Below are 17,333 nucleotides of genomic sequence, written 5' to 3' on the forward strand. Positions count from 1 at the left end.
TATTTGTTTTTCAAAGTTAAAAAAGCTTTAGAAAAAATTCCAAGGATACTTCAGCCATTGGATACTCAAGCCTAAAGTAGCTCTCTGGGTCCTGGTTGATATAATTAAGAGGGTGCCCTTGGTGGACTGCAGACTCTGCATGTTATAAAAAGACATGGAAGGATTTTTTTATTATATCATCTCCGGCAGATGCCTGAGAGAATATTTAGATTGCCCTCTCCCCTCAGATCATTTACCCCTTAACAAGGTCAACTGCTTTTTTAGTTTCCTTCTGCCCTCCATGCATCTGACAAAGAGAACGTGATTCTCGAAAGCTTATGCTACAATAAAATTGGTTAGTCTTAAAGGTGCTACTGGACTCTTTTTGATTTTGCTACTACAGACTAACACGGCTAACTCCTCTGGATCTATGCTTTTTTAGAAACAGCCTCTCCCATTTCAATGGAATTAATTCTAGGCATACGGAAGAAACAGGTAGAGAGCAATCCTTATGCTTATTTTAAAAGTTACTGAAATCTTAAAGGGGAACTGGTCCATGGGTCAGCAGTATAGCACATGCAAAAAGTCACAGGTTTAGGCCCTTGGGCTTGATTCAGAGACCAATTGTAGCCAGCTACCTCCTTTAAGAACTATGGACTCTGTTATCAGCAATCAGGGATTCTGCCATCTGTGCCAGCCTCCCCATTTTGGACTATGAACTCTGTTGTCAATGCCTGTCTCCTGAACCAGAGATACTGCCATTTGTGCCTGTTTCCTGACTGTATGACTTATGGACTCTGTCACCCCTGCTTGCCCTCTGCCTCCCTGGATTAGGGACTCTCTCTCCCTCTTGCCATAAGACCTGTTGCTAGACACGAACTTTACCTTGGGCATGGACCTGGCAGCTAGCAATGATGTATAAGCAAGGAGGATTCTCTGTGAAACCGACTAGGCGCCCCCTGGCCTGCCCTCCACAGGGAAGCCACCGCAGAACAGTCCTGGGTCTGCCATAATGCCCAGAGCAGCCTGCCAGTGAGCCCATGAACACACAGAAGTGAACCAGAGGGCAGCCATGTTCTCAGGCAACAGGCAATTACTATGGACGGTTCTCCTTGAGTCCACCATTTCCCCACCAGGCTCCTGTCACGTTCTGAGGTCCTGCCTCACCCTGATATGCAGATCATTGGCCACAGCCCTGGGACAGAAGAGATGCGCTGGCTGAACAAAACAGACAATGGATTCATATTGGTGCGCCCATCAAGCACCGACATTCCAAGCTGATCCCATCAGTACAACCCGGCTTCCTGTCAAATCTAATCAATGCGCCCTGCACTCCTTCCCTTCCTTTTGTCCCATCCCAAGGGTGTCACTGTCTCACAATCAGATCCTAAAGTGGCCCATCAGATTCCTGATACAAGCCCATCATATCTCTTGTTAGCCCATTATATCTTTTGTTGAAAACATCCTGAGAACCAGTCCCAGGCCGGCCCTGCAGGGCTCTGCCTCAGGACACATTTTGGCTATTTAATCAGGCTCTGCCTGATACTAGGTGCTTGGTGCTGGGTGCCGTGCCTGCTGCCCGGCACTGTGCATGGCCGGGCACTGCACCCCAACCCAGATGGCACTGTACATCACCCCCCAACCTCGCTGCTGGAATCTCTGCTTCTCACCGTGATCCAGTAATGTATTGCCTCTATTCTATCGATCTCAAGTGGGTTCCTGCTAATGCAAATGTCTCTGTAACTCTTTCCAACCTTTATTTCTGAGTTCTTGTATGTCTGTTGTATGTAAGTGCTATATCAGGCATATGCCACACTTTTAGTAAACATTATTTATTTGAATATTAGCCTCCTCTTTCTTGTCTGAGTAATCTGATAGGCTGACTCTGGTATACATTGGTTAAAGATCTGCACTAGCTCAAGATGAACTGCTCGCTAATTTCCCCATAAAATAGCAGTTCTGGTAATACCACGTACTCAACAATAACAGATCTCCCCTCCCCCACTACAACAGTCCTTTCTGATACTGGTAAAATTTATTCTTGATGGTCACAGGTCCCCTAGGGGGACTAACAGTCATAGAAATTGGGAGGCTACAGTGAGGAGGGGATTTCTGGTGAGGAGAAAAATGGAGGAGTAATGCCTCTGACAAGTGTGGAAGAATGACACAGCTAATTTCTGTCAAGGGGAGTGACCCTGGCTTGCTAATCTATCTGGAATGAAGGTCAGATTGTGATATTTTCTATACGTATTCCTAAAGTCTGCTTTTGGGGGGACTATACAGCAGAGTGAAGGTTCTTACTCTTTTCTCCCATACCAAGCAGACTTGAATCTAGGAGTCCAGCTGTGCTCAGATCTGTGGGCGAAGCCTTAATCAGGACATTACCCCCCCTCATTTATTTAAGATTTATGAGAATAATTACCTGAATGACAAAGAGAGGTTTTCTTCAAACAAAGATACTATCCCATTGGTGAGAAGCCTTTTTTTTCTGGAGATTATAAATAGCTTCTTGGAAAATTACTGCAAGGATTTATGAATATACAAATTTGTTTTTAAAAAGTTTCATTATGTATTTGGAAGAAGGAAGAATTTGCAGTGAAAATACTTGTTGTATTTGATTTGATACTGAAGAGAGTTTTACTGAGGAATTTGCTGTCTGCAGAGAAAAACTTGCACCATTGAGAACATTGGGGGTGTTTATCTGAACTCTTCCATAATAACAGATAAGAGACTGAGACGAGCTGGCATGGTAACAAAAGCATTTTTGGAAAGGAAAAAACTAGAGCTGAAAGTGGTAATTATAGTTGGCCTGCTCCTTGCTGTCTGTTAATTTACAATGGTTACTAGGAAAACTATGGCAAGACAAGTCTCTTCTGATGAAATGGTGGAGAAGGAAGTGTTGATGGATTTGATCCAAAAGTGGTTCCAGCAAATGGGTGATAAGATGGAGCATTTGAATAAAGACTTGGGAGGTAAAATGGAAGGAAATTGAACAAGTTGCAAAAAACAATTGACCAAAATTTTGACAAGTCAAAACATGAACTGACAGGCCGAATTACAACATTAGAAACTTCTATGAAGCAAATGATGGAGGATGTGAACCAAACTAATGAAAAGGTTGTGGCCCTAGAGAATAAAATCGATACTGTGGATTTAATGATGGAAACACAGTTAGATAAGTTATCATTTCTGGAAATGAGAGAAAAAGAGTTTTGTTTAAGGTTCAGATTAAACCCAGAGAACAAAGATGAAGACATTAAGAAGAAGGCGACTTTTTGGATTGTGAGGAGGAAGATCTACATACCCAGAAACTGACAAAGTGTATAGAAGTAATTCCAGGATTGCAAAGGTTAAAAACCTCTGAAGGGACACAGTTCGTGAGAAGAAATATGAAGGAGAAAGTTTTTCAACAACATTTTGATACTAAATTAAAAATAGACAACACAGATATTTTAATTTTGAAAGAAATTCCTCCTAGAATTTTGTGTAAAAGGAAAGACTATGCTCTTCTAGTCGAAAAGCTGAGACAGAAAAAGATTCACTTCAGGTGGGAGGCCTCGATGGAAAGTGTGATTTTCATGTTCAGAAAACCAAGATTCAGGCTGAAGTCAGTCCATAAGGCCGGAAATTTTATAGAAAGACATAGGGATTGGAATGAGGTACCAGAAAATTCAACAGACTAGACGTCAGAGCAACAACAAGATTCTCTTTGATCTAACTCAAAGGTGTCTTGGCTTGGATCTAGAAGATCTAACTTTCAACAAATTGCCTTTCTTTGCTAGAAACATTATCTAGATATCTCAATGACAGGAGAAATTTCAAAGCAGGAAGAATAGGAGGAAAATCATTCTTAAAACCAGACATCTTCTGCTTGGACATGGATGGTTGGCAGGACTACCTCCCTCCCCAATTTTCCTGAACATTTAGTTTAAAATTGTACCTTTGGAAACTTTGATAAAAACTTTATGGTATTAATCAAAGTCAAGTCTCAGGATCAATTAGTTGATAAATTCAGTTAGTTCACTCAAAAACCTAATGAGTCAAAGGCACAGTGTCAATTTGATTAAAATGTAAAACTAAATCCAAGTTATAAAGCAAGCCACTAATTGATTGGATTGGATTAGATTGGATGTACTAAGGAATTTGGCTAATACAATACCATGAGACTTCAGAGAAGTCAGAGAAAAACCCTCACTGGAATTTCTAGTGTATATTCCTTGCACGGAACATAGTTGTGTTTGAATCTGTTTTGAAATTCTTCACTGGTTTCATCTAATATTGTATAGGTCTTTGAAATAGCAGTTACTGAAACAGTAAAATAGAAGAGGTACATTGCTAGCTTTCATAGATATAGGAAAAGAAGGGATTCTTTAATCATCATTACTCTACTTTTCAACTGAAGAGAGTATATATAAAGATTATAGGTAGTTCTCAGGCTTTCAAATACATCTATGAAAGGTCAAGAAAAAGGGGTCTGCATCAATGATACTTAAGTATCACTTAAGTATCAAATAAAGAACTCTCCTATTGCATCTTGCACTTCTATTCTCTTCCTGGACATCATTAGAGCAGACCTGCTTCTCTTGACCTTTCATAGATATATTTGAAAGCCTGAGAACTCCCTGTAATCTTTATATACACTCTCTTCAGTTGAGAAGTGGAGTCATTATGATTAAGAAATCCCCAAATATCTACAGCTAAGTCCCAGCTTCATAAAAATTGGCAGTCATTCAGCACAATGTTGTGCACATTTCAGACCAATACAACCGACCACTTTAAGCATTCCTAACCTGGCAGCAAGATTGTGTCAGTTATATATATAAGTTAGAGATGGGCACAAAACGAACTATGGAAAAAAATTCTGTATGGAATGACCGGTTCGTAGTCAAAGAACCACACGTTCCGTGGGACCACATCTTTACGAACTGAATGAACTTTGGTTGTTGGGGGTTTTCCGGGCTGTATTGCCGTGGTCTTGGCATTGTAGTTCCTGACGTTTCGCCAGCAGCTGTGGCTGGCATCTTCAGAGGTGTAGCACCAAAAGACAGAGATCTCTCAGTGTCACAGTGTGGAAAAGATGTAGGTCATTTGTATCTACTCAGGAGGGGTGGGGTTGAGCTGAGTCATTCTGTAAGAGTTTCCCAGGGTGTGGAATGCTAATGGCGGGAGGCTTCACTGTATCCTGAGGCGGTTCTTTTGCATATGGATTGGTGCTTGATGTGCTAATCTTCTCTGCAGGGCTATTGTCGGGTGTGGAGTGTTTTGTTGGCCTGGTGTTTTTCAGAACTGGAGCCCATGCTCTGTTCATTCTTAAGGTTTCTTCTTTCCTGTTGAAGTTTTGCTTATGCTTGTGAATTTCAATGGCTTCCCTGTGCAGTCTGACAAAGTAGTTGGAAGTGTTGTCCAGTATTTTGGTGTCCTGGAATAAGATACTGTGCCCTGTTTGAGTTAGGCTATGTTCAGCCACTGCTGATTTTTCAGGCTGTCCAAGTCTGCAGTGTCTTTCATGTTCTTTTATTCTTGTCTGGATGCTACGCTTTGTGGTCCCGATGTAAACTTGTCCACAGCTGCAGGGTATACGGTATACTCCTGCAGAGGTGAGGGGGTCTCTGCTGTCTTTTGCTGATCGTAGCATCTGTTGTATTTTTCGGGTGGGTCTGAATACTGCTTGAAGGTTATGCTTTTTCATAAGCTTTCCCATCTGATCAGTAATTCCTTTGATATATGGCAAAAACACTTTTCCTGTGGGAGACTGTTTTTCTTTGGTTGTTTGATTCATCCTGGGTTTGATTGCTCTTCGGATTTCATTTCTGGAGTAGCCATTTGCCTGAAGTGCGTGGTTTAGATGATTAATTTCCTCATTGAGAAAGCGCGGCTCACATATCCGTCTTGCACGATCCACTAATGTTTTCATTATGCCTCTTTTCTGTCGGGGGTGGTGATTGGAGTTTTTGTGTAAGTACCGATCAGTGTGAGTTGGTTTCCTGTAGACCTTGTGACCTAACTGAAAGTTTGCTTTGCGGATGACCAAGGTATCCAGGAATGAGAGTTTTCCCTCACTTTCTTTCTCCATTGTGAATTGTATGTTCAGGTGGATGTTGTTGAGATGATTCAAAAACTCCATCAATTCTTCCTCCCCATGGCTCCAAATGATGAATGTATCATCCACAAACCGGAACCATACACTGGGTTTGTGGGGTGCTGATTCTAGAGCTGTTTTTTCAAAATGTTCCATGTAGAAGTTTGCTATAACTGGGCTGAGTGGGCTCCCCATGGCCACCCCATCCATCTGTTCATAGAATTCGTTGTCCCATTGGAAGTAACTGGTTGTCAGACAATGATGGAATAAGGCTGTTACATCCTCTGGGAAAATCTGATTAATCAGTGCAATAGTGTCTTTTACTGGAACCTTGGTAAACAGGGATACAACATCAAAACTGACAAGTATGTCTTGTGGATTGAGTTTCAGAGAACTGATTTTGTTGATGAAATCTGCTGAATCTTTGATGTAAGACGAGGTTTTCCCGATGTGGTCCTGCAGGAGATCTGCCAGATGTCTAGCTAATTCATATGTCGGTGAACCAATGGCACTCACAATGGGTCGGAGTGGGACTGAATCTTTATGTATTTTGGGGAGTCCATATAGTCTAGGTGGCTGTGCTTCTGTCTTGCATAGTTTGCTGTGCGTGTCGGGATGTAGTGAGGAATTCTTGATCAGCGCATTTGTTAGCCTGGTGATTTTGCAAGTGGGATCTCGTTTTAGTTTTTTGTAGGTGGAGGGGTCCAGGAGTTCCTTAATCTTCTTTTTGTATTCCTCCGTTTTCATGATCACTGTAGCATTGCCTTTATCAGCTGGTAGAATGATGATGTCTGGATCTGCATTGAGGGTCTTGATGGCATTTCTCTCCTTGCGTGTTATATTGCTGGTGGGAAGCTTTGCCTTTCGTAGAATCCTGGCTGTCTCTCCTCTTATTTCCTCAGCTTCCTCTTCAGGTAGATGATGGATGGCAGCTTCTACATTTGCAATGATGTCTTCCACAGGAATTCTGGTGGGGGTGACTGCAAAGTTTCCTCCCTTTGCCAAGATGGAGGTTTCTTCTGGTGAGAGTTGACGGTCTGTCAGATTGATGACAATGCGTGCATTGTCGAGCATTGGGCTTGTCTGTCTTTTTTCCTGTAGTTTGTTAAACTTCTGCTTCTGTCTGGATGTGTGGTTGGTAAACACTTGTTCCATCTTCCTGTAGGTGAGATCACCAGGCTAACAAATGCGCTGATCAAGAATTCCTCACTACATCCCGACACGCACAGCAAACTATGCAAGGCAGAAGCACAGCCACCTAGACTATATGGACTCCCCAAAATACATAAAGATTCAGTCCCACTCCGACCCATTGTGAGTGCCATTGGTTCACCGACATATGAATTAGCTAGACATCTGGCAGATCTCCTGCAGGACCACATCGGGAAAACCTCGTCTTACATCAAAGATTCAGCAGATTTCATCAACAAAATCAGTTCTCTGAAACTCAATCCACAAGACATACTTGTCAGTTTTGATGTTGTATCCCTGTTTACCAAGGTTCCAGTAAAAGACACTATTGCACTGATTAATCAGATTTTCCCAGAGGATGTAACAGCCTTATTCCATCATTGTCTGACAACCAGTTACTTCCAATGGGACAACGAATTCTATGAACAGATGGATGGGGTGGCCATGGGGAGCCCACTCAGCCCAGTTATAGCAAACTTCTACATGGAACATTTTGAAAAAACAGCTCTAGAATCAGCACCCCACAAACCCAGTGTATGGTTCCGGTTTGTGGATGATACATTCATCATTTGGAGCCATGGGGAGGAAGAATTGATGGAGTTTTTGAATCATCTCAACAACATCCACCTGAACATACAATTCACAATGGAGAAAGAAAGTGAGGGAAAACTCTCATTCCTGGATACCTTGGTCATCCGCAAAGCAAACTTTCAGTTAGGTCACAAGGTCTACAGGAAACCAACTCACACTGATCGGTACTTACACAAAAACTCCAATCACCACCCCCGACAGAAAAGAGGCATAATGAAAACATTAGTGGATCGTGCAAGACGGATATGTGAGCCGCGCTTTCTCAATGAGGAAATTAATCATCTAAACCACGCACTTCAGGCAAATGGCTACTCCAGAAATGAAATCCGAAGAGCAATCAAACCCAGGATGAATCAAACAACCAAAGAAAAACAGTCTCCCACAGGAAAAGTGTTTTTGCCATATATCAAAGGAATTACTGATCAGATGGGAAAGCTTATGAAAAAGCATAACCTTCAAGCAGTATTCAGACCCACCCGAAAAATACAACAGATGCTACGATCAGCAAAAGACAGCAGAGACCCCCTCACCTCTGCAGGAGTATACCGTATACCCTACAGCTGTGGACAAGTTTACATCGGGACCACAAAGCGTAGCATCCAGACAAGAATAAAAGAACATGAAAGACACTGCAGACTTGGACAGCCTGAAAAATCAGCAGTGGCTGAACATAGCCTAACTCAAACAGGGCACAGTATCTTATTCCAGGACACCAAAATACTGGACAACACTTCCAACTACTTTGTCAGACTGCACAGGGAAGCCATTGAAATTCACAAGCATAAGCAAAACTTCAACAGGAAAGAAGAAACCTTAAGAATGAACAGAGCATGGGCTCCAGTTCTGAAAAACACCAGGCCAACAAAACACTCCACACCCGACAATAGCCCTGCAGAGAAGATTAGCACATCAAGCACCAATCCATATGCAAAAGAACCGCCTCAGGATACAGTGAAGCCTCCCGCCATTAGCATTCCACACCCTGGGAAACTCTTACAGAATGACTCAGCTCAACCCCACCCCTCCTGAGTAGATACAAATGACCTACATCTTTTCCACACTGTGACACTGAGAGATCTCTGTCTTTTGGTGCTACACCTCTGAAGATGCCAGCCACAGCTGCTGGCGAAACGTCAGGAACTACAATGCCAAGACCACGGCAATACAGCCCGGAAAACCCCCAACAACCATCGTTCTCCGGCCGTGAAAGCCTTCGACAATACATTGAATGAACTTTTCTTACCGTTCCATTGCCGGTTCAGACACTTTGGGCACCAAATACTCCCTCACCCAGGCAATGGTGGCAGTCTTTAGCTTGCCCCCAATCTGAGGCCTCCAGGCTTGATGGGCAGCTGTCCCTGCCAACTAGAGAGCTCCCACTCTGGCCTATCCAGCCAGGAAAAGGGGGGATGGTTAGAATCTCCAAGGCAACTGAGGAGATGGGCCTTCAGCAGCCATGGCAACACCAATCTCTTCCTTCCAAAACCATGTTAGGCAGGTTTTTCTGCCAACCAGAGTGCTCCTGTGTTGTTCAATCTCTTGGCTTTTTCCATAAATAGGGGAAGCTGTGTGATTCCTGGTTTCAGTTTCTCTAGAGTGGGAGAGGGAGGAGAGCTTGGTGGGTGGCTGTGGTGCTGGGATTAGAACTTGGATCTTTGGCCTGCACTTCTGGCTGCTGGAAAAGGGGCTGAAAAGCCTCTTTTCTTTTCTCTTGCTTTCTTCCTTTTCTTACTGACTGGGGACTGGGGAGGTGTTTGGGAAAAGGGTGCTTTTTTCTCTGAGCATGAAGGGGGCCATCTTGGGCCCCCTGGAACCCCAAACTGGTTCGGAAATGGGGTGAGTTCGTTACGTTCATGTTCCATGTTCCAACGAAATTAACGAAGCATGAACCGAGCAGTTCTTTTTTTTCATTCCATGCCCATCTCTAATATAAGTATATTCATAATATAATGTCACAAATCCTGGAATCATGACTAAAATCTAGCAGCTCATTTGAGCGAATATAACAAGGTATTTTGCTGGATCTCTTTAGTATTCAAATAAAGGAGATAATACTAATAATAACATCATAACATTTGATTTATATACCACCCTTCAGAGCGGTTTACAAAGTATGTTATTATCCTCACCACAATAACTTTGTGAGTTAGGTGGGGTTGAGAGAGCTCCGAGAAGGTTAGACAATTCACTTATGGTTGAAATAGTGAGCATGGTATAAAATGATGTTTCTTAAGCATTTTAATGTAAGTTCCTTGAATGGGTATGAAATTCTGTCAGGTATTATGTTAATATAGATCTTCAGTCATGCATGTGACCTCATTGTTGAGGTCAAGAAGACTTAGTGGAGATGTGGTACATTGAGTAGTGGTTAGGGTGTTGGATTATGATCAGATCCCCACTCTACCATGAAGTTTGCTGGGTGACCTTGGCATTCTCAATCTTATCTCACTGGGTTGTTGTGAGGATAACAGGGAGATCCATATACACTGCCTTGAATCATTGCAGGAATGGTGGGGTAAAGATTCACTAAATATATAAATTCTGATAAGCAATTTTTGAACAGACACTGAGTGTGCTGAGGACTTGCCTTAAGCATGTCTGCAGTCTGGTATCCTTCTTTAAGAGCTGTACTTTATCCATTACTTGATGATTAGTTCATCTCAACCTGCTATTCACTGCTTAACTTTATCATAGATCTGGGTAGTTTTGTGGCAGTACAGCAACTATAGTAGCTAAGTATTTATTTCTATATTATTGTAATTCTTCCTTTAAACACCTGGTGTCATGGGGGGATGCTTTTCTGCTTACACATGAATGAGGAATGCAACCTAGCAAACTTACTTCAGCTGTTCATGAGCAGACTGCCTGCCTGCTGTGTGGTCAGTTCCATGATTACTACACGCAGTCATGATACATGCCAAAACAGTACGTACTTGAGTACATCTGATGAACATTAAAAGGAAACAACATTCTTCCAGACAATTAGCAAATCAATTGCCAGACCTGAGAAAACAATTGTCACACATAAAGAATTTTACTTCTGAACATTTTCAGATTTCTCTTTTGAAATTTAACTTTTCACAGATATTTTGAAAATTAACTCAAATTATGGGCATTAATGTTATGAACTTGCTACAGTCAGTAATTCTGTACTTGGTTTTTCCCTGCTCAAAACCCTTACATCAAATGACATCCAGAACCAGAAACATGGAAAGAAGTTATGGGCACGGTCCAGGTTACCATGGGAACTGCTTCTTTGCCTTGGGATCCAATGACAACGCCCCTCCAGGCAGGAACATATAGGTGCAGGAGGATTACAGTGCACTGTTATGTAACATGATAAACCTTGTAACAATCCAGGCTTCATCTTTTTCTCACTTCCTTTGGTTATTTCGATTCCAACAAATGAGATAGGACCACAAAGTATTATGCACTTGTCTCGCAGGAAATGAACCAAAGTAAAATGAAATGCAAAGAGATGGTCAAAGGTGATTGAATATGAACTTGTAGCTTTGTTAGCAGGTTTGAAAGCATGGATACTGTTTTGTTTCACTCCTATTTTCACAGCTCTCAAACTCATGTGAAAAAGAGAGACCTAGCTTTTAATTTGAAAAGAAAAAAATACATTCATTATAATCTGAAATGACTGCATATTTTCAGTTAGCCTGACAGCATGAAGATTTCCTATTCATTTAAAAAAAACGTTCTCCCTTGAATTGTGGTGAACTGCTATGTAAAGTATATCTCACCGTTATTCCAAATTCACAGTGTCTGTCATAACAAAATCTCTTTTACCTTTGCTTTAAAAAGGGACTTGTGGAACACTAAGGTGATTAATTAATAGACAGCTGGAAATGGAAAGGGCTTTTCAGAAAAAAAGCTTCAATCAGAGATAGCAGGAGAAAATGGCTAAAGGCTATGAAGGTCTTTTCCCTACCCCTTGTCACTGTTCAATTGCTGAATAGACTGTGTTCCATCTGCCACATTAGTGCACTGCTTATTTTAATAGAATAGTGTTCTTATTATGTTAAAAGCTCTAACCACTTGGGATGTGTCATATGCAAACCACTTGGTATATGTTCTAGGAGGCCCCACTGCTCTGCAAGCTAGCAAAGCAAGCACTTTTTCCTCAGCTTAGATTCCTTGGAGCTCAGCTGCTCTATGGGATAGCATCTCTAGGTTACTACCAGGGTGGCCCTTACTAGACATGGGCACGAACCAAAAAATTGTAATGAACCAGCGGTTTGTGGTTCAGTGCCACTGACGAACCCAAACTAACGAACTGAAATGAACTTTTCCCGCTGACAAAGTGGTTCGAAGTTTGTGGTTCGTGGGCATCAGAATGGCCCCCGTTGGACTTAGAGAGCCCATATTCCCAGGGAGTGTTTAGCAGGCTCTCCTCCAGCCAGCATCCAAGTTTGGTCAAGATTGCAATAGGGATCTTGGAGTTATACCCTCTCCAATCCAAGGCCCACAGGAAACTCCCATTCGATACAATTAGAGCCACCAGTTGACATTGGCCCAGTGTACAAGGGGTTGGCTGTCAGAACTGCCTATCAGGATTTGCAGGGATGAGATTGGAGTGCCCAGGGCTACAGAACACCCCTCCCCTCCCTCCCCCCGGGTGTCTTCTCCCATGTAACCAATTGTAACCAATTTGTAGCTCCATGGTTGGAAGGAAGACCTGCTGATCAAGGTAAGCTGGGCTTCTATTTGGGTTTCCAGGGTGACAGAAGGAGTGCAGACAGAGTTCAGGCATTCTCCCAGCTCCGTTTCCAAGTGAATTGATTAATGGTGCCTGACTGGCTTCATGAACCATGGGTGAATGCAACGAACCAGGCTTCCAACGAACACTGGTTCATTGGCTATGGACCCTCACTAACCGCGGGGTTCGCGAACAGACAATCAGGTGGTTCATGATTTTTTTGGGTTCGTAATGCAGTTCGTGCCCATGTCTAGCCCTTACTCTCTGTGTAATATCAGTAAGATCATTTCAAATGTTTGAGAAGAATTAGAACACTCCCTTTGTTGTGACTCTTCAAAATGTGACATGTTAATCTCAGTCCCTTAGACATTACCTACACAATTTGTGATAGATTAACATCTCAAACCAGCCTGAGAAAGCCAGTATGGTATATCAGCTAAAGTATTGGACTAAGGCTAGGTTTGAATCCCCACTCTGCCATGGAAACTTTTTGTGTGACCTTGGGCCAGTCACACACTCTTAATCTAACCTTCCTCACAAAATTGTTGTGCAATGAATGGAGGAGAAGAGATTATGTGTGTCACCTTGGGTCCCTATTGGTGGAAAAGGTGGTGTATAAATAAATAAATAATATAAACTTAACTTCAATTTACAGCACTTATAACTAGAGATGGGCCCGATCTGAATTACGATTTCAACCCCCCCCCCCGATTTTGGCGTTTGTGCCATCATGACTCAGCTAATCGGTTCTGTCCATGGCAACTGATCCAGCAGTCGGGAGTTTGCTTGTTCGGGACTTGATCGAATGGGTCAGTTTCTGTTCGGAATTGCAGACACTCTTGCGCCAGTAATTTATTCCCGGGGCAACGGTGTCAGGGGAATGAGCTGTGTTTGCCCTCCTTCTGTTGCCCTCGAAACACGAATGGAAGCCCAGCTTTCCTTGATTAGCGAGCTTCCTTCCAACCATGGAGCAGCAACCCAGGGGAGGGAGGGGGAAGGGGGTGTTCTGAAGCCATGGGCACAAAGGAAAGGCAAAAGGCAGCGCGGGAGGCTGGGAGGCCACCCGTGCCGTTCGTCTTTCCCCAGGACAAGGGGTGCGTGGGCAAGCCGGCCGCCCCTTGTCTTGCGGCGCAGGTGAACGGTGCGGGCAGCCTCCGAGCCACTCGTGCTGCCGCCAGCTCCACAGCGCACCGGGACAGCTGGCTTGCTGCGTGGGCAGGGGCGACTCAGGAGAGCGCGCGCGCACGCGCACAAGAGCCTGACTACAGTTGCCCTGGGCGCTGGCCTCCCCGATTCCCGATTCCGGATCGGAAATGAGACTTGATCGGTTAGAATCGGTGACCTGCGTTCGGCGGCAGCCCAGATACACGAACGGCTTAATCAGAATTTTTTTTTGGATCGTGCCCATGTCTACTTATAACAACACTTACAAAAAGTGAATAATAATAATAAACCACAGTCACTCACCTACCCCTTAGAATCTCCTTGCCATTTTCCTTTCCCCTAGCTGTGGGGAAAGAACAGTAGAATTGGAAGTAACAAAGTCCTTCTATTTCTCTCCTATCAACCTCTGTCCGTGTGCCTAAACAAATTCTGCAAAAATCCAGTTCCTGGAATCCAGAGAACTGTTTCCTAAGGGTCTTTGTGTCATGCTGTTGCTACTGAAGTATTTTTCTAAGTTTTCTAGGTATTTACAGAAGAATGCCACTGCCCCACTGCCAGAAAAGTTTGAAACGAGGGGAAAAGGGGGCAGTGAAGACAGAGGGTAGTAGTGTGGGTAGAAGGGTTGGTGAGCTCTCCATGGCTAAATTTGAAAAAAAAAATCAAGCATATGATCTGCTGTATGCATACATACCAGAATGTCCAGGGACAGTTCTGTGGTTGATGGGATGGTCCTAGCTGCTGCTGCTATGACAACCTCAGCATGAACATTGAAGTCCCCAAGGACATCAAACCTCAAGGTTGTCAGCACCAAGTCCAAGATGACCTCTGTCAGTTCAGGCAGGTCAGTGGGGTGGGAAGTACTCCAACAGGATTTCTGTACTATCCTGAGTCCCCAGCATCAGGTGCATACACTCAAAATTGGGGCTCTGGCTTACAAAGCATCTGGTGCCACAGAGGCCCAATAGATCATGGCCACTCCCCTCCCCTCCCACCAAGGTTAGGCTGATGCTGCATAAGAAAGACTAGGGACAAAGCTGGGAGAGAACCACCCCTCCCTCTTCACTCCTCTAGGTCTCTGTGACACATACCAGGTCAGCCTCCTCTCTCAGTATTAAGTCCTGGATGAGGGATGCTTTGTTTTGAATCAGTCTGGCATTTAGCAGCAACACATTTAGAATTTATGAGGGGTCAGTAAAACTGCCAGGGTTCCTTTGGGTTCAGATAAGAACTGGAAAAATTGATGGCCCACCTGTTGATCCCTTCCCCCCTTACTTGGCCTGTCCTTTCCCCTCTGCCATACCTCTCTCTGCCCACTAGTACTTCAATAGTGGCTCCATTTGGCCCTCCTCCCAAAGTGCTGTCCAGACACATGATAAAATACATACAACCAGCAAGCAAGCCTGCTGCTTCTGGTGGATCAAAGGGTATTAAAATCTACGCAGGAAGCTTGGCTGTCTGTCAGCCATTTGTAGTCTGTGTCAGTCCTATAGCCCTATATTTCTGGGAAGGTTAGAGATGCCTCATGCTTTTACATTTTAGATGGGTTGGGTTCTCGGACTGGATTGTGTATGTATGAAAAATGAATATTTGGAGGATGCATATGCAAGAATGTTAAGATCCCAGTGCACGGGGGACTTAAAATTGGAATGTGGTAAAACATAAGATACTTTTTTCCCACTTCACTCCATTCCATTTTTTGTTGTCCCAAACAAGAAATAATTTTCGTGTCATTTAGAGATCATAGTATACTTTATGATAATTACTGATTTGTTCTATTGGGTAACAAAAAAGTGACAGCCATAAGAACCGGTCTTAAGGCTGCAATTTGAAAGAGACTTCTCTGGGTATAATCAGTATTGAATAACAGGGGACTTACATCTGAGTAAATCTGTTTAAGATTGCTTCCTTTAAATGCTTGCAAAGAAACAAGCATTTACCACTGAAAACTCATCCTAACAGTATCTCCAAATAAGGGTAGGATACAGGTTAATTAGTTCATTAATAGCTGGTCTGTATCAGTTAAATATACACGAATTAGTGTGAGTTGGTGCTAATAAGCTGCCTACTGCAGCCACCACCATTTTAGGCAAAACCACCTGGCTCTGAATGTAGTGAGCAATTACCCCTGGCTATGTTTATCCTCACTTGCACGTAAAACTGTACTGAGAGGTATTAACCCTCATCTCCTTCTTCTCATATGCCACTTGAGCAACTGAGATTCAGAGGAGTTAGCGCATCAGATTGCATGTTGGATCTCTGGACTTTCCCATCCATTCTCCCCCTGCCAGCCAGCTAAGCCATGGTAGGAAGTGCCCCTGGTGGCCACCCTGGCAGACCAGAATAGCTTTTCCAGTACCTTTATAACTGTCTGTTTCACACAAAGCAACAAATGCTTCATCAACAGCAAATAGTGCTTTTGTGTCTCATTTAAAATTGGGAGTGCCGTCAAATCAGTACCTCATCCCAGCACATCAGTAACTACACTTCACAAGTATTAATAGATCAACATTTCAAAAGTAACCATATGGCTATTCCTTTCTGTACAATGTAACTATGATATTGGCAGTTAATAACCCTTTAAATAACCCCAGTGCTTTCAAGAGGTGTGTAAATATGGGAATGCTGCCACGCCATTTCCCATCACAGAGCTGTAGTAATGGGAGAACTCACACCTGATAGGATTCTTCCTTCTGTGCAGCTAACAATTATACAGGATCTGCCATTAGGTCTGATTCTGCCACCCCAAAATATTCCCTAAATTGGGTGTAAGCTGTTAAATGGGAAAGGTGTAAATATTAAACAATTCAAAAAGTCTTGTCATTTTAAATCTGGCATGTCTAAAAAGATGACAATTTTTTTATAAATCAGTTTGTTGATTTATGATTCATTCATCCTGTGATGATGTCTTCAGTGCCTAAGGGATCAATTCTAAGCAGGACTACTCAGAAATAAGTCCAATTATTGTTACTTATTTATTACATTTAAATTTTATTTTGCTCCCAGGAAAGTATTCTTAGGGTTGCAGCCTAGAAGTAAGAACGAGAGGCCTTCTATAGAAAAAAATCTCAAAAATGGTACACTGCTTTGTGTCAGACAGTCAAGCCAGCCTGCCTGACATACCTGTCTGCCATAACTGTGAATGTGTATCTACTGTGGGGGGGGATGGGTAGTAGTTTTCCCTGTGTCTTTGTTAGGCTTTGTTGCTGTTTGAACTGAGCAGTGTTATCAGTGCAGCTGGGACTGAACATTTGGGAACCAACCTTGAGAAACTCGGCTCTGCATCTCTGCCAGGATTTTAGGGCTTCATAGCTCTGTGCCAACTTTAACCGGGGGTATAACTTTTCTGGGAAAACTTTGCTTTGGCATTCCAGGCAATTACTATGTACAGTGTGCTTCTAGGGAACTTCTAATAAAGATATTTAACTCATACAGCTGAGTCTGATGAAGTGGAGAGTTTTGATGGGAAATGTAGGCAGCTTGGCAGAATGTTGGACAAGTGACAGTTGAAAAGTCCATTGGACAGCAGTCAGAGAGCGAAGCTGTGAGACCAGGATGCCTACATTTCCCATCAAAACTTGAGGGAAGCAGACAAGTGTCCAATCTGTGCCGTTTGTCACTTGTGGT

Source organism: Eublepharis macularius, chromosome 4 (genome assembly GCF_028583425.1).
Source record: "Eublepharis macularius isolate TG4126 chromosome 4, MPM_Emac_v1.0, whole genome shotgun sequence".
Classification (NCBI taxonomy): Eukaryota; Metazoa; Chordata; class Lepidosauria; order Squamata; family Eublepharidae; genus Eublepharis; species Eublepharis macularius.